Source organism: Engraulis encrasicolus, chromosome 24, assembly GCF_034702125.1.
Source record: "Engraulis encrasicolus isolate BLACKSEA-1 chromosome 24, IST_EnEncr_1.0, whole genome shotgun sequence".
Taxonomy (NCBI): domain Eukaryota; kingdom Metazoa; phylum Chordata; class Actinopteri; order Clupeiformes; family Engraulidae; genus Engraulis; species Engraulis encrasicolus.
In genome coordinates, this window is record NC_085880.1 from 8,699,899 (window position 1) to 8,718,697 (window position 18,799).

The 18,799-nt window shown below is 43.4% G+C and overlaps 1 long non-coding RNA gene across 1 annotated transcript; it reads right to left on the bottom strand.

Moving 5' to 3' along the window:
• Positions 1-5,524: 5,524 nt before the first annotated feature.
• LOC134441329 (uncharacterized) lies at positions 5,525-12,194 on the bottom strand. Its single transcript, XR_010033141.1, has 2 exons — positions 11,809-12,194; positions 5,525-5,626 (listed from the first exon to the last, which is right to left on the bottom strand). It is a non-coding gene; the product is annotated as an uncharacterized LOC134441329 (long non-coding RNA).
• Between the last annotated feature and the right edge of the window lie 6,605 nt (positions 12,195-18,799).

Here is an 18,799-nt window from a genome sequence, read left to right on the forward strand (position 1 = left end):
ACAACCTTCGTTTGCCATAGTAATCAAATTCCTCTTTTCCACTGCTCAGCCCGGGGCAAAAGTCGCACAGTGTAAGCCCAGCATTAGTGCAATGCCATTATGTTAGGATGAAAAGAAATATGCATCATAAGGCCCTTTTCAACCTGGTTCTACCCAGCACGACTCGGCTGCTGTTTATTGGGTTTTGATCAGCAAGCGCGGTGCGGCACCGCTCAAAAACCAGCCCTTGTTCTTTTGGCCGGCTGAACCAGGCTGAGCTGGTACTGTCGATGCCTATTACCCAGAATGGCATGCGTCAGCATACAAGTTTGTGTAGTGTCTTTACAAGATTCTTGATGGTTGAGACTGAGAGATCGCCTAGTCTCATACCCTCTGGTACCTTGATCCACCACTGAGGGACAATGGCTGCGAACAGTTTGGACTGGGGTCACTTTGGCCAAATCCCATTTCTAATTTCAACACCTACCACTGCACCTTCCCCTTGTCCCTCGTCCCTTCAAACGAAGCAGTAAGGGGTAGGACCTGAAATGTAACCCCTACAAACTGAGAGAGCCCTTCATGGAATGACACCCAGAGCATACAAAAAAGCTTTACTATAGCAACGATATTGCTTGTAATTACTCAAGCAACAATGGACAAGGACAAGGATGTTGCAAGACCCTCACAATTCCTTCACGACTTCCATGCATTAGGTGTTCATAGCAATTTCCTTCATGTGTGTTTCATGGAGGAAATTACCATTACGCATTGGGACAATGTTAAACTTAGTAGCCTACAATGCAACAATTATTACAATTGCACAGCTGTAAATTAAGGCGAAAAAAATGTGTGTTTTATGGGTTTTGTCTCGTCTTTTTAAATGCATTTGCAATGCATTCGGGAAAATCGGTCTTTACCCCTCCATTTGAAGTGTGCCTTTGGAAAATCTCTGTTTGGAGGGGTAGAGAGCCTTTCCCTTTACCCCTTCCCCTCTGTCTTAACATGAATTGGAACAGCATTACCCCTACACATGAACACGTAAAACGGAGGGGAGGGGGAAAGACGTAGGGCTAAGGGGTGAAATGGGATTCAGCCTTTGTGTGAGCAGGTGGCAAGCCAGGTTGTTATATCAAGTAGCCGTTATATCAATATACTGTATTGACGCTGTTACAGTTGGAATAGTCCTGTGCAGTGAATGTCCTTCACCAACATAAAAGCATAGAAACACTGCAGATTAAAATATATACACTGTAGCCTATATAAAAATATATCAATCATTATATGCAAGCACCTGAGATGTGGCAAAACTCGGAGAACAGAGTAGACTTGGACAGTAAAGTTTAGAAATATGGTGATCACTCTTACATTGAAGCACCATAACAGCCACCAAAAATGTGGAAAATGTGTCTGAACTTCAATTATATATTTTCTTTTGCATTACTTGGCAATGTGAAATCAGAGTAAATATATTGTTACCTCTTGTGATGAAGGGTTGCCCAATATTGACCATACTGTATCAGTTGTGTCCAGAGATGTATAAATTAGAAGTAAAAGTACTGTTACGGGTGTACGGTAATTACAATCCAAGTAGTATAATATTACATAGTTGCAACCATGCAAAAACTACTTGTTGTGTAATTACATCTGTAACAGTAATTCTACTTCTACTTTAAACATCTCTGGTTGTGTCATCATTTGCATTGTAGTTCTTGAAAGATTCTGTTCTATAGTAAGAATGATAGCAATATTCTACATCTCTCTATTTTTTGTTTAATGACATGTTACTGTTTTTTTTTTTTTTGCTTGGATGCTTTGGTTGTCTCCCTGTCCAAACTCATTCCACATTTCAAGTTCACAGCATAAAACAGCAAATAATCGGGGTTCTCACATTCCCAAACACCAATACTCAAGCTGGCATGCAAACACACAAAATACAGACATTCCAACACACAAACAAACAAGGGCTCAGACACAAGGGCACACATACGAATACACAGAGGACACCTTAGACACTTGATGAGGATCACAGATAACACTAGTCTGCCACAGCCAGTGTCATTTCACTGGGTCATTTATGGGTCTATCCAACGCATGTAGACATACACAAACATGCACACACACACACACACACACACACACACACACACAAACAAACACACACACACACACACACACACACACACGCACACACACACACACACACACACACACACACACACACACACACACACACAGCCAGGATACAGGGGGTTCAGCCATCTGCACAGATGTCATGCGGGTCTCAATCATCATCATCCAGACACATGGGACAGAACAGGGGACACATGCACACAGGGAACACACACACGGACAGTGGAACCTACTGACCACCACGGAACACACACACACACACACACACACACACACACACACACACACACACACACACACACACACACACACACACACACACACACACACACACACACACACACACACACACACAAAGGGGTTGCAAAGGAGTCATTTGTCCCGGGCCTAGGGAGAGAGGGTGCCCATTACATATTCATTAAATTGTATGTATTGGATGAGGCACCCTTTCAGTTGAATTCTGGATCTGACAAAAGCTGTCAGCAGCCCTGGCTGCACATAAACAAGCCATGGACACACACAGGACGCACTCAGAGACAAGGGACACACAAGGACTCGGAATACATGTTGAATACAAATGGGCACAGAATACACAAGAACACGGGACACAAACAGGACACACACAATACATGTCATCTCCCCTCTGGAGACCTCTTTCTTTGTTGTTCCCAGAGATGTTTTCTCTGAATAGGAGGGGGACGGTAATCACAGTGTTTAAGCACTGGCAATGTCTCATTGTGGACAATTCCTAGAATTTTCAAAAGGGACGCTGAATGACTTCACTTGACACCACACGAAAACTTCCTTGAAATTTTAGTTGTACTGAGCACAGTTGGCTATTTTGAAGTGGATAGACGTTTTAGTTTTTCATGCTTTGTGTACAAAAAGAGACCCCATCTTGTTTAATGTAGAGTGCTGTGACAGTGGTGGTCTTTTCGTTTAGGAAAGCTGTTCTATTTCACTGATGCACCCTGAGATACTACCCAGCTGCTTGCCCGCTGCTGCCACTGCTACTGCTACCTTTCGCACATGGAGATCTGCAGGTTATCACTTGGTGTTCTTACCTTACCCATATGAAAAAGTCTTATTAAAAACGCATATGGATTATATCTGTTCCATAAGAATATTATAAGGGTCATACAAGGCACAAACCCACATATACAAATCTAACTATTTTTTTATTCATTTTCAGTCATATATGCCATACACAATTTATGTTACTAAGGGCTTATATATTTCGTATAAGTAAAAAGATTGGAAAATAGTGCTGTTTTTGGATGAATGCCAATCAGATGTGTGCTGTATTTGTGCCATGTTGTTGTTGTATCATGCTTCGTATGAGAAATGTGCAGAATTCATATAAATATTGGTGTCAGAAACTGTTTAAGAAATGTACAAATTAAATAAGGTTTGCATATAATTAAATGTATAAACTTTATAAAAATGTATATACGAATATTACATTTCAAGTTGTAAACTTCATATAAACTTAATATAGAAAGTCTGTAAAATCCAACTACGGAACATGTACGAAACATACGTGTGATGGAGTGACCATCACTAGGGTTGTGGGTGTGTTCTGACTAACATGCCAACGAGCGTGGCTCTTTGGTGTAGCGGTCAGAGCCCCGGTTTACTACCCCAGAAGGTCTGGGTTCAAGTCCCAGCTGGGCAACTCTACTCCACTTCGCTACAAATGGTGTCAGAAGTGGTATGGTACCGTGAGGCCATCGGAAGCGTACCCATGGTGTGTGAGCCGTAATTCCATGTGAGGGACCCCCAGGATTGGTGACCCCCGTGTGAGGGACCTCAGTGATAGGTGAAGCATTGATGATGGGGCACACTGGATGGGAGAAGCATGATGGGCAGTTGCGTGAGGGACACCATGAGTGTGTGAAGCACACGGGTGCGCTTCCCGAAGGAGAAGGCCATGTGATGGAGTGACCATCACCGGTTCTAGTCCCAGCTTGGCAACTCTACTCCCCTCCGCTACAATACGTAAATTGAATAAGACTTCAATATGATTTTAACATAAAACGTGCATTATTTCTATAGGAATATAGTAGTTTTCTCCTATGTTTTAGTCAATATAATATAGTATTATGCATTGTTGGCATGTCAAACTCTTATAAGAATTTATACTGCATGCAGTCATGTTATACGGCATGCATATAAGTTCCATATAGTATTTCTTTTCGAAAAGGGGCCATAATCGACTATCATGATAGACATATATTAGAAAACGTATAAGTGACTCTTGCAAATCTGGCACATTTTTTCTATACGATTTCATGTAAGGAACATGCATGTTTGCAGTATATGAATCATATAATTCTTTTTCATATGGGACTGTGGATGGTGTACCTGCCTGTTTGTCTGTCTCCCCATCTGCCAGCTTGCCTGTGTTAGTCTGCCTGCATGCCTTTTATTTCTGCCTGCCTGTTTATCTCTATGTCTGTCAGTCTGCCTGTCTGCTGGCAAGTCTGCCTATCCTATTTCTTCATCCACCATATATGGACTGAATATGTGTGCTTACCCTGTCTGAGAAAGGTTTTTACAGACTAAGAAGTCACAGGTAGATACAAGCACTTTTGGCACTCCAGGCAACAACCTCCCAGTTATTCCGTTTCTTGCTATGTTATTATTATTGCAATATTAGTTACAATATTTACTACATGTTGGGCTTAAAACTACTTTTTTACTTGACCATAATGTATGTGCACAACATGACAGTAATGGAATGCCACATATTTCTAAATAAATTCAATAATCTATAGAAAATCTATTGAAAATTATCAATATTTTCCATTACTAATTAAAAATTAAAAATTGCCGCCCCATATGACGTCATAATATGCTAATTAGGTGTGCATATTTACTCCCAAAATAAACTTTGGGTCTTCCTCAACATTTTTGTAATTTACAGTTAGGCTCTATCTGTTACCACTGTCCAGCCACAGCCTGTTGAATATGTGATGTCCAAATCGAGCATTTTCACCAAAATAACATTGGCATTAAAAGGGTAAAGTTTGTTTTTATACTACAGTAATTCAATCAACTGAAGTGCCTGGACCAAGTATCCTTTTCCTCCAGCCTTCTTTAACATTGCACCCTCCAAGAGCACCAGTTGGTTTTGAGGGATACCAGTAGCTCTCTACCTACTCTTCTGCTCCTATCCCTTTTGCACTGACGTGAGTTGACATGTCCATCTGTCTGTCAGTCTGTGTGTGCATGTCTGTCTATCAGTAAATCCATCCGTCAGTCTGTCCGTCCGTCCGTCCGTCCATCCGTCCATCCATCCAACTATCCATCCATCCATCCATCCATCCATCCATCCATCCATCCATCCATCCATCTATCCACCCACCCCTCCACCTATCTGCCAAGTGATTTCTGGTCCAGCAATCGATCGTCCTCCAGGAATCATGTGCTTTTAATGTGATCTTGATGTAGAGATAAGAAGCCCAGGCTCTGACTGAGGTGAGACGAGTGGAATTGTGGAGATCATACCGTTAATCTGCCGAGAGGGATCACACACACACACGCACACACAGAAAGCAAGAGAGAGAGAGAGAGAGAGATTTACACACACACACACACACACAGTTATGCAGACATACACACTTGTTAATGATCGGTACAGGGAGCCGCAATAAAACAGCCTGACTGTCTGTACGCATCGATCGGCGGAGCGAGCATTAATGTGCTTATTGACGCTCAAAAGCATGTCTTAACACTTCATTTATGCACAGATAATCTAATGTCTGTCAATAGACGGATTACGCTCCCCTTGGGTGCACACAGGCAACAACACATTTGAGAGTAGGCACCCACTATATGCTGCCACGCTTGCACACCTGTAGGCTATGTGAGTGGATATACAGTACAAGCGAGCGTGCGCACACACACACATGCACGCACGCACGGCACGCACACACACAAACTTGAACACTTATTTCATTATTATAATACTATTATAATATTTCAGGACTGCTGAAGTCAGTCTGGGTTAGTTTTGGGTTGTGATGGATGGGAATAAATACTGTATGTATGGGAATAAAGACTGTGATGGATGGGAATAAATACTGTATGTATGAATTGATCCATTTATGAACATCATATGCTGTAATACAAAGAAATGGTTTCTCAAAACCATCAAAATGTCATTCAGTTTGGAGTCAGTGTTCATAGTATTTCTGGGAGAAAATATGATCCATTTATTACACAGTATCTGTTTTGGGAGGTTGGAAAATCTATCTTGGCCATTTCTTTTTTTACACAGAGAGATTTTGGTAGCTAGCCTGAGGGGACGTGTGAGGGGATGCTGTGATTTATTTCACAGTCAGGAGCCAGACTTTTAAAGTAATAAACTTGGCCTTTACGTAACATCACATGGTCCTGCAATGGCAGGTCTTTCAGCTATCACTTCTGACAGAAAAAGGTAAATATTACTCTGAACTTTGCAGTGACAGGATGCAGGGCATTCCATAGCAGTGGATCTTTACTAAATAAGAGTGATAATAGGGCATAGTCTGAATTTTATTGTGGTACCAGGAAGTATCCCCAGAGGAGTAGAACGCAGATTTGTGTGATTTGTGTGTTTTGGCTAAAGGAGCCTTTTGTTAGCCTGGTGACGCCATCCAATGTACTCCACCCATAGATTTTGGCTCCGCACATCGTCTGGCAAAAGCCTCGCGCTCGGTTCTCTCAGCGTTTAGCCAATCAGCAAACAGTTGAGAGTGGTGATGCAGAACTCACCCACGAAGTCCGTTACTGATTGGTTAAGGTAACTACATTCACACTTTTGTTTTGTTATTTGCATGCTTTTGCGACGCTATATCGTAACAGTCACGCTAACAAAGCACAATATGGGTTTTGTTTTATTCTGAACTCCAATGGACTTAAATGGCAGAGTAAGATCAGACTATCTCCCACCCTCCACGGAGACGGATTCCTCTTGGCTTTTGCCAGACTGTTTGACGGAGTCAACAGTCGGCTTTTCGCCCAGGCTAACCTTTTGTAGCGTGTCCAACCCAACAGAGAACCATGGGAGTGCCGTTTCCGCACCTAATCCTGAACCGGCTGATGTGTTCAGAATCTGAGCATTCAGGAACCGGAAAGTTGGTTCATAATGCAAACTGGAAAATGCTTGTTTTTTGCTCTGCGAACCGTGATGGAAACATGGTAACACACGATCACATGCAGAGAATTGCCCGGTTATGTAGTTGACAGGTAAGTAGGCCTACTTCTGTTCCGAACCATGGAGGTAGTATAAGAACTGGAGAGAGTGAATAAGTCCCGCCTCCAGTCATTTCAATGGGAAATGCTAGGCTAGTGAATTCAGCGAAAATTGAACGTTTTTTCAGCTTCCAAAATGGAGTTATTTCCGCCGCCAGTTTACTCAGCCAATTACGTGCCACGTTAATGACTGACTTAAGGTTGACCAGAAAGCTATATGGAAGACGGGCATTGGATGCATGGAGGTGCCCAACCACAGACCTGTAAAGGTCTGTGCGCCCAACACTAAACTCGCGTACCCACCAATCATCATGAGCGAAGTGAATGTCGGAAATGTGAAAATGGCGACTTGCTAATCGGCAAAGCTAACCAGCCAAATCCTGCCCCCTATTCTGAACATAACTGGTGCGGGAAGGGGCACCAGCATCCTTCTCATTGGCCTGAAAACAAAAGCCTATTGAGGGGTGGGTGGAAGGGGGCATAGGACAGCAGCATTTCTACTAACAAGGCCGACAGGCGGACAAAGAGGCGTCTATGCACTCTGTAGCCTTGTGGACACAGGAGGGAAATACAATTTAAGGAATGCGTTTCAGACGGACCGACAGACAGACAAACTGACAGACGGACGGACGGACGGACATACCCTCTTATAGAGATGCTAGGACGCATCTAAACACAAGGCCTTCTAAGGTAGGGTGACCAGACGTCCCGGTTTGACCGGGACAGTCCCGGTTTGGAAGTGTGTGTCCCAGGTCCCGAGCAAACCCTCTCGGGACACAAATATGTCCCGGTTTTGGCCACCCACTACATTGCGCCATGTCTATCGGGGTAAATATATGGAAAAGATTACATGTTTACCGGCCACAATTAATGGCAGCCAGCGCTTGTATAGAAAGTCTGAAGGAGTCAGTTGCGATTTGTCATTCCTCCCTCTAAAATTGATTAGAATGCAGGAAATGGCATCTAAAAAGTACAAATTTTCCTGGGGGAGGACCCCCAGACCCGCCCGCCAAATATTGTCCTTCAGTCACACACGAAGTGTCCCGGTTTCAGACTACAAAAATCTGGTCACCCTATTCTAAGGCAAACTAAGACCGAAGAACCTGACTCCATTAAAACCTGGCTTAGACTGTGCAACAGCATGCTGAGAACAATTTCTACAGACTTAAGTGGATAAACAACCACCACATGGACAATTTCTTATTACTGTAACTTTAGCAGGACGTATTCCCATGCCATAACAACGCTAATGTGATTTGTGTGTTTTGAGCGTTTGAGTGAACAAGTAATTAATGGCAAGCGGCAGTGTTGTTTCAAAGAAATAAATAATAATAATTAATTGATTTGAAAGAAAACAGCGAACAAGGATAAAAAATAATAAGAGTACCCTACGGACTAATGTGAGACTCAAAAACATTTGCTGCCTCTAAAGGGATAGCGTATGGTGGCCGATAATAATTCCACGTCATTATGGACCTGGAATATAAATGCCAACTTCTCTGCACTCCTGCCACCATTAACACGACGCACCCTATACATGTGGACTGGGAACCCACAGATGAAATAAAAATTTTCTCACGTGGATGAACACGTCTTTATCTTCTTATTGTCATTAAAATAACATTCAAAAAACAATTAGCGTCTTGTTAGTATGTCATTGCTTCACTGCATCAGGTTAATGTCTATTGACAGCTCCCTGCTGCAAAACAAGCTAAACTAAATGCATACATCTACACATATACAGTAAATCAATAATTAAATACATACAGCAAGTGCATAAATAAGAAAATAAAGAAGAAAATTCCCCAATAGATAGATAAGAACGGTGCTATAGACAGTGTTTTCCGCCCACCCATAAGTCATTAAAGCACATTATACAGTATGTGACATGCAGGTGGAACAGGAGTCTCATACTCTCAGCAGTGTACTCCCTCTGTTTTTCAATTACCCTGGTTTATTTTAAGATCCATGAAATGTGCTTAGAGCAAAAGTGAGTGTACACCAGCTTGTTTACATCTCTGTTTACTCTCTCTCTCTCTCAGTATCTCTCTCTCTCTCTCTCTCTCTCTCTCTCTCTCTCTCTCTCTCTCTCTCTCTCTCTCTCTCTCCTTTTTTCTCCTGTTTACCACAGGGAGGCTCCTGCTCCTGTGTGGGTGGGTGGCATCATCACTGTCAGAGCTTGTGGAAAAGTTCATTTGGAAATCACTCAGACTCTCCAAGCTTGCAGTCTAATAAGTGGTAGTGCACACACCATGCGGATCATTATTAGTTTCTCTACCAAAGGTCACAGCGCTGTTTCCAACACTGCATTTCGATATTGTGCTTTGCTTTCAGACTCAATAGGCTGTAGACCTGATCACATAAGAAAAAAAATATGAGATGAATATGGTTGGCATATGCTAAAGAAATGTAAATATACAGTGCATTTACAAGTATGGTTCAGCATGGATGGTAAATTTTATATAAAAGTAGCAGCACATTGTAAAAAATTAGCAGTTCCCTAAATACACTGTGTGAGATTTTTAGTTGTTCATGCTGTCCATTCACTAATGTTACCTTTTTCATGAATACTTACCACCAGCATCAAATTCTAAGTATTCATTATGACTGGAAACATTGCACGTTTCATACATGAAAAGGGGGATCTTCACCGTGGTCCACCATTTTGAATGTCCAAAAATAGCCATTTTTAGCTGCAAAAATGACTGTACTTGGACCATACTAGAAAATATTTGTTTAATACTTGGTAAACTTTCATGTAAAGATGCAAATTTGGCAATAGGCAGCCCAATTTCAATAAGCAGCATAGTTGCAGTACCTTTTTGATCATTTCCTGCACAGTGTCCCTTTAAGCCGCCAAGAACCTGATGGTGCATACACACCAACGGTGCAGACGTCCACTTAACGTCCACTTCACGTGTCCGTTATCAGTCCGAAACGGTTAGAATACATGAAAACAGATCATGCCTTGCACACAGGAGCGCGTTGTAAGAGCGACACATGTCGACATGTCCGCGATGCTCCTTGAAAATAGAACTCGAGTCTATTTTCCTGTGCGGATATCTGCGTTCAATGAGCGGCTCCCATTGAAAATGAATGTTCTTGTGTGTGTGTGCGTGCGTGCGTGTATACGTATGTCTGAGTGTGTGGACATATACTGTATGTCTATGTACTGAGCAAGTAGATTGTTGATCATTTTGTGACTCAATTCAGCTTCCACTGCATCACGACGATGATGGCACGTTGTTCGATCTCCTCAGCATCTCCGAGCAGCCATACTTTAATTTCATAGAGGAGGCAGAGGGATGCAAGTAATATATTTCAGCTATACTAAAGGTCACTTCTTAATACCCCCACCATGCCTCCTATATTAACATCTGAACATTATGGTGGTGGTGCATACATGTATTGCGTGCGTGCGTGTGATGTGTACATTTCGTTTCGTGTCTCTTTGTGCTAGTGTGTGTGTGTGTGTTTATGTTTGTGTAAGGGAGTGTATATTGGAGAGGTGTGGAGAATGCAATAGCGATTCAGAGAGAGAGAGTGGAGAGAGTGAGAGACAGAGAGAGAGAGAGGAGAGAAGAGAGTAGAGGGATGGCAGACAATGCTATGTCTGAGCTCTAGGCCTGGCAGAACGGGGGTGTTCAGAGCCCACCTTCCCATGCCATGATGGATACCCCTGAAGCTGGTGCCATGGCAGAGAGTGGGGGGTGAGAGAGAAAGAGAAAGTGCGGAGGGAGAGAGAGAGAGAGAGAGAGAGGGAGAAATAACAGGACAGCAGATTTGTGCTTTCCATCCATGAATCCAGCGTTAATGTCATTCTGATTGGTATTCCCGCCAGCCAGCCCCGCGCGGCGCGGTCGGTTGGGCGGCATGATGCATGCTCGTGTGCTAAATCTGTCAGCTGACTCCCACCTCCCCTCCCGCTCGGACAGCTAATGATAATTGATGAGTCATGATCCATCCCCATCGTTTGTTACCAGGGTAACCGCCATGGATTAGCGATAGGTTTGGGGCTAGCCAAATTCAAAGATTTGGGTTTTTTTTATTGTCTGTTTTGGTGTGTGTGTGTGTGTCAGAGAGAGAGAGAAAAAAATTGGAGAGAATAAGAGAGTGAGTGAGAGATGCTTATCTTAGAGTAGAGAGTAGAGAGTAGAGTAGTTTATTTGTCACATACAAAGCCATAACCAAGGTAACAGCTTGTAGTGAAATGACGGTTCTGGTACAACTCCACACCGTGCAGAGATCATAAGACTTAAAATGTGAACATAAATACACACATTAAATAAATAAGCAGAAATGTCCATAGATGTCAGATTGTCCATAGATGTGTCGATCGAGGCGAGAGTTGGACGCGTCGCTTTACAAAGCAGACAGCTGTGCGGTGTCCGAGGCTCCGGGTGGATACGGTGCTAGATGAGATGAGACTACATCGCGGGTGGCAAAACTGCATGCTCTCACCTCACGCTATAGGCAACACTGTGATGGTCCCCATTCATCTGGTGTCCGTGACCTCTTGTAGTCAGTAGTGCAAGGCTTGTCGGGATGACATTGTTTCTCTGCCAGGCCGGTTGGTAGGCTATGCGCATTCTGATCTCCATGGAGTTCCGTTGCGCTGCGGTGATCCGACAACATCGATTTGGATTAAGAAATAAATAAAAAAAGGCAGACGGCAATAAATAGCACTAAAAAGTGCTTTCTATAAACACATCATCATATCTGTCCGAAATGTTGACTTCATATGGACTAAATAGATTTAAAAGATGAAAAAATTGCACGGTTTTGACGGAGTTACCAGAGAGGCAGCCAAACAATGCGGCGCCATGGCAACAACATCTTACGTCTCGCTTCAGATTTTTGTTATCAGTAGCATCCTGTTATCGTGGTTATGTTTTAAACAAATCAAAGACGGATATCGAAACTGTTGAAAGAGATTTTAAAAGAGACATTGGCTTCCCTGCTGTGTCCCTGAATCCATATCTCCGAACCCTATGCAGTTTTAAAGAGGGAAACCTGATCGTTGCAGACCTAGGTCTTCTCCTCAGCCGCATCCCTTTGACAGCACGAAAGGCGGCTCATAAAAGTAGATCAAAAAGGTGGACTCTGTGATAAGCAGTAGTTTGAATTGGGTAAAAACCTCAGATCAGAACAGACTAATTTAAGTCAATATTCTTCTCCTCTGTGCTCTGTTCTCCTCTGACTGCTTAGGCTAGGCTTCAAGTGTCATGGCTTCATGGTGACGTGATCACACCTGAAGGTTGAGGCACTTTTTTAAAAAGCATGTTGAGTGGTGAGGAGAATTGAAATAAGAGCTAATCATAACCGGCGAGGACAGGACTTGAGCCTTTGTGCCAGGTGTGATGATCTTATCTGTGAAGTTTTTCTACTATAACTTTTAAAATGAAATGTACTCAGACATACTCAGTATCAGTGCACATATTTAACATATATATTGCCGTCTGCAGCAAAGCTTTCCACATGGTCCTATGACTGTTATACAACCAAACTATTCTAAATAGCAGATGTACCTGCACATCCTCTGAAATCACACCCAGGACATGGACTATTAAAAAAATTGAGATCTGGAAGACGACTGTGCTGTCATAGAGCAAGAACAGAGACTGAGAAGGAGCTTCTTTCCTCATGCCGTTTGTTAACTGAATTCATCCTAATTGATTTGACTGAACACACACACACACACACACACAGACACACACACACACACACACACACACACACACACACACACACACACACACACACACACACACACACACACACACACACACACACACACACACACACACCTTTCTTCTGCACACTTCTTTTGCACCGGCCTTTCATTTCAGTACATGTGACACGAAAATGTCTCTATGTACATGACAAATAAATATCCTTGTATCCTTGTATCCTTGAAATGGTATTAGATGGCTTGCATATAATGTTCATTTACCTGAATTTACCTGATTTACCTGTGAGCTGTTAGTATTGTGTTTAATTATAGTGAGTGGCTGCGATTTACTGTACATTGCATCTCAATATCCTTCCTCGTTTCCTCTGCACTCTGGCCTCTTGCCTCGGCGTCACCCCTCCTCAAACAAGGAAAGAAGGAAAGCAAGGAATGGGGGGAGGGTGGATGTGTGAAGCCCCACATGCAGGCCTGCCTCTGGCACCTTGCCTCCTTTCTTCATCCCCATCCAATACTTTTCCGTGCTTTGAGACGTCCTCGATGATGCTGAGCCTCTAGGCACAAGGCCGGAGGCAGAAGGAAGCGACTGAAGGAATGATAACGATGCGCACAATTAGTTACACTTTATTCCTTTAATCTGTGTCCCTATGACAAGGCATAAGGACACAACAAGAAATGGGAAGGAGACAAAGTGTGTTGTAACAGGAAATGGCCTGGAGCTGGTATCGACCCTGCATGGGTTCCCATGAGGACTACAGCCGTCTCACACATGCTACCGTTGATGGATGGCTTGGACACAGATGATGGTATTTTCTTTTCTTTTAAAAAAAATAGTTTTTGGTCTTTTAGACTTAATATTTGACAGGATATTTTGAGAGAGAGGCAGGAAATGTTTGGCAGAGAGAGATAGGGGAAGGGTCGGCAAAGGACCCGGGCCGGAATCGAACCCAGGTCGGCCGCATAGCATATGAGTGCCCTACCATTAAGCCACAGTAGGGCAGATGATGATAGGCCTACTTTAATAATTTTCTTTATGATGTATTGTTCAGTTGCAGATCAAACAAATGATTATTGTATTAATAAACTAACATGTTGATTATTTTCCCTATTTTCAATGTACATTGATTGGTCTTGGACCAGGGTACATCATCAATTAACTTCCTCTGTCACCATCCCAGAGACAGTGTGTGCAAATGTAATTGTTGGTTGAACATGCTTGCTTGTTCCCCTCGTGGAAATACTTAATCCTTTTATGAGTTGATCAATGCATTTATTGCACGCGGCTATAATTTCCTCTATGTACAGCTGCAACGCACACCAGTGTATGCTTGGTACCATTACAGGTTTATTGCTAAATCTATTGATCGACAAATGTGTTGGAAAAGTCAGTGGCTTGTGGTTTCCTTTCTCAATGCAATGCACATTCCATATTCTCTCCCGCTGTTTCAGATGCCCATTTTGCCTGTAGCGTGTTTGCTTGGGCAGTGAGGGGATGTCAGAGTTGGCCCACTTCTGCCCTACAGCTCGGCAGGCACACAGGCAACACAGCCGGCAGGCTCTGGGCTGTTCTCTCTCACTCTGGCAGTCTGGCAGTGTCCGAAATGCTCACTCGTTAACACACTGCATAGGGTGTCAGTTCATTGTTTCGCTCCCCTCATAGTGCAATATATATTGAAGGAGTGCATACTGTAGTATGTTGGACTCAGCCAAACTTTTCTCTCAGCTATTACTGGTCACAGCTGTGGCCCCCTTAGTACCTCCCTCCCACAACTGCACTGTGATAAAGGAAATAAAATAATCACTGACCTGTTGTTTGTATGCCTAATGTGAACACTGGGCACGTATGTTTTTATGTTTTTTGTGTGATGTGTAAGCTGCTGGACAGCTTAATCTACTTGGGTATCAATAACGTCCGGTATCTCTGTGTGTATAAGGGAGAACTTGAGATTTGGTCTAACTCTGCTATACCGTGGTCCTACCGTGGCTTAACGGTAGGGCACTCATCATATGCGGTCGACCCGAGTTCGATTTCAGGCCGGGTCCTTTACCGACCCTTCCCCGCTTCTCTCCCAGACGTTTCCTGTCTCTCTCACAAACTCTCCTGTCACTAATCAAGTCTAAAAGACAAAAAAAAATCTGTACCATAGATGTGTAGTAGGGTTGCCAACTTCCTCCACCCCCTAATGTGGGACATTTTTGCCACTGCTCTGCTACAGTCAATGGAATAACGGCGTGGAAAATGTAAGCTAATAGGTTACATGCATGCTGAAACTTCTAATTAACTTCTAAAGCAAAACTGAAGTACAAACATTATTTGTGACTTTTGGTTTGTCTGGAGAATTCCTTCAGAATACTTCATACAATATTGGTTGAAAATATTTCAGGAACATTTTTGACCACTTGAGTCTTGTAATTTGAAAACGGGACAGGAGTTCATGTGACGAATCAAAGTCATCAAAAATTCAGTCTGAGGCATATAGAGACGGTTGGCAAATCTCTGGGATCTCTTTCAACAGGTGGTAACCCGGCTCTTGTAGGAGAAACGCGATTCCGCCTTGTTCCACACACATTTACCTTGTACAGCACCGGGGCTTGACACTGGCACCGGCCAAATGCTGGTAAAACTTGGCTGTGGCAAGTAACAATATCAGTCTCACTAGCCACTTTGACAGGTAACTAATTCTTTGGTGTGACAAATCACAGTAGTTGCATCAATTGTTTTATTTGAATGCAAGAATATTCTAAAGAAAAAAAAATCTGACAACATAAGTCTGGCTAGCAGATAGGCTAAATGGATAGTGACCCTGGAAATCCACTAGCCACAGTGGCCAGGGAGCAGGGAGCCCTGTACAGCACCATATGGATTCACTGTTCAAAGATGTGGCACGTCATCAAATATCCTTGCACGTGATTGGAGGAACAAATCATGTGGCATTTTGAATGACATGCTTTTGTCATTACCAGGGTAACCGCCTTGCTTAAGGGTACTTCAGCCATGGATGGAGGTAGGGGAAATGGTGAGATTCAAACCTACAACCCTCTCTGATCTTAAGACCACCTCCCTCATTCATCCACAGCTGGCCAGGAAATGATGTTAGCGTTTGGGCACAGCCTCCCTCAGCACAGACCCCCCTGAGTGCGTTGCAATATGCAACCTTGCCTCCTCCACTTGCGCTTGTCTCCTCGTCCCGCCTCCTGGCCCCTCCTCCGTGGAGAAAACGATAAAGTTTCCCAGCTGTCAGCCTAGCCACAACAAATTTTGAGGGACTGTTTTTCATTCACCATCCCAATTGCAAATGAGAAAAAGACTACAATTGAGCTTTTGCAAGATATTGAAATATGATGCTGTTGTCAGTGATGTCATCATGACATATTACTTCCTGGTACGAGGAGAGAAGCAAGTGGAGGAGGCAAGTGGAGGAGGCAAGGTAGCATATTGCAACACACTCCTTATCTGCGCCTCACACTCTCCAGGGATAGCGTAATCAGTTAGCACTAGACAGGAAGCGTGCTAACAACACTGGCAACAACGTTCATCCAGAGCAAATGAATTGAGAGGATGAATCCCTCCCGTCCTCTCTCTCTCTCTCTCTCTCTCTCTCTCTCTCTCTCTCTCTCTCTCTCTCTCTCTCTCTCTCTCTCTCTCTCTCTCTCTCTCTCTTACTACATACACCCATATTCAATCATAATCTAATAATATTGTTAACCAAGGTTCATCCGTTGCAGGTAATGCACTCTGGGGAAAAAGGTGCATGCTTTGAAGTCTGAGAATTGTTCTCAGCCAAGGAGGTCCTCAGCCAATGAATGTGACATCATTTGACATTGCCTCAGACTGAACTAAACTGATGCCCATTCTGTGATAGTGATGCACTGCACATTCTGTTGGGGACTAGAGTGCAGGGAAAAGTTGTAAACAGTGTTGTGTTTGAAGTTTTGGTTTTTTAACCGCAGATACGCAAGTAAATTATTCATCATGTGAAAGTCAGACTCTTTTTGCCCACACCGAGTCATAACCAATCCATGAGATACCGATTTGATGCATGGGATGTACTCAGGGAACTACAGAAAAGAGGTATAGTATGCATTTACATAGTATGGTATGATATAATATTTCGTCAGTCATATTATTTTCACAGCCTCAACTGCCCAGCCCCAGCCCCATCCCCACCCCCACCCCCAAACACACACACACACACACACACACGCACACGGACACGCACACACACACACAGGCAGAAAAAGAGATTGTTGACAGATTTATTCCATAAAATCTCAAATCAGAGTGTAGCTGCTATTGCAGTGCGGTGGAGAAACAGGTTGCTTTCTGAGGCGCCTGTAGAAAGGTCAACGTTGGTGTAATTTCATGCAGACGATGTCACAACAGAAGCCTCTAGGGGCCTGCAATGCTGTCATCTACCCACACATGCTGTCATGTTTCCTACCCCGCCATGACCTCCCCCCCCCTCACTGTTGCCATGTACCCCATTCACACACGCAGCACCCCTGAAACACACAAGACACAACAACAACACCCCCCACACCCACACCCACGTACGACATTCACATACGATGCAGCTCGCTAATTACCTACCACCTTGCCCTTTTCGTTTATGCTTCTGTCTTTTCCCTCTCCCTCTCTCTCTCTCTTCTCTTTTTTTTCTCTTTCTCTCTCTCTGCGATCTATCCGAGCGTCGCACTCGTTTACCCTCCCGAGTTCTTGTTCTTGTCTCACACTTCATTTCCTTGGCACTTAGCACCAAACGAGAAAATGGATGGTCACCACACCGCATGTTTTTTTTTCTTTTCCTTTTTCTTTTCTTTTTCTGTTCTTGTCATGTGGTGGGAGAAGTGTCGTGCCTAATTATGCCTTGGTAGTTTCGTCGATCCGCCCCCCTTTGTCGCTGCCCGTGGGGGACAGGGGTCGTTTTTAATTATAACGCATGCTGATTAATTGTGTCTCGTTTCTCTGTGCCGTTGCTGGGGTCATTAGCAGGGCCAATGACACCTTTAACTGGGCCCAACGTCATCTGAAAGCCCCCCGCACCCCACCCCCCACAATACCTACAATGTGATGAGAACCCTAATTTCTGGGCCCCTCACCTTTCCCTGAGCCTGGGACAAGTGATCTCTTTGTCCTAGCTCTGTCGGCTTCCCTGGTCATTAGCTGGAGTTGGTGTGTGTGGTGGGAGGCCTGAGCCCATACAGCCCAGATATATTTCATCCACACACATGCTGGTGATGCGTTGTTGGTCATCTTTGTCGTCATATTTGTATACATATTTGTATACTGGAATCAGAAGATATTTACTCGCTACGCTACCATGCTACCACGTTAGACCTGTGAATGCAGAACTAAGGGGCGGGACTTTCAATATAGGAAAGCAAGAAAAGTAAACTTCTCTGTGCGGAATTGCACCATGGTTTTGCATGCAATAGCGTTTTAAACTTTGCGCTGCAGTGTGGGTTTTAGTTTGACATCCGATATTGACAAAAGTGATTTTTTGACTTACACAAAAATGTGTAGTAATGAGTGAGAAAAATGGCAGACCTAACAGACAAAGCCTCTGAACAGTTGAGCTATGTGTTGTGACTGAGTGCAACCATATTTGCGGAAGACTAATGCATATGCCCATATGCTCTTACTATTAATCGCCATATTTGAATGATGGCCTTTTCATTCTATGTCAAATTGCCTTTTGCAAACTTGTCTTGATGAAGCTTTTTGTCATGCTATTAACTCATTGGATGCCAGCCATTTTTAAA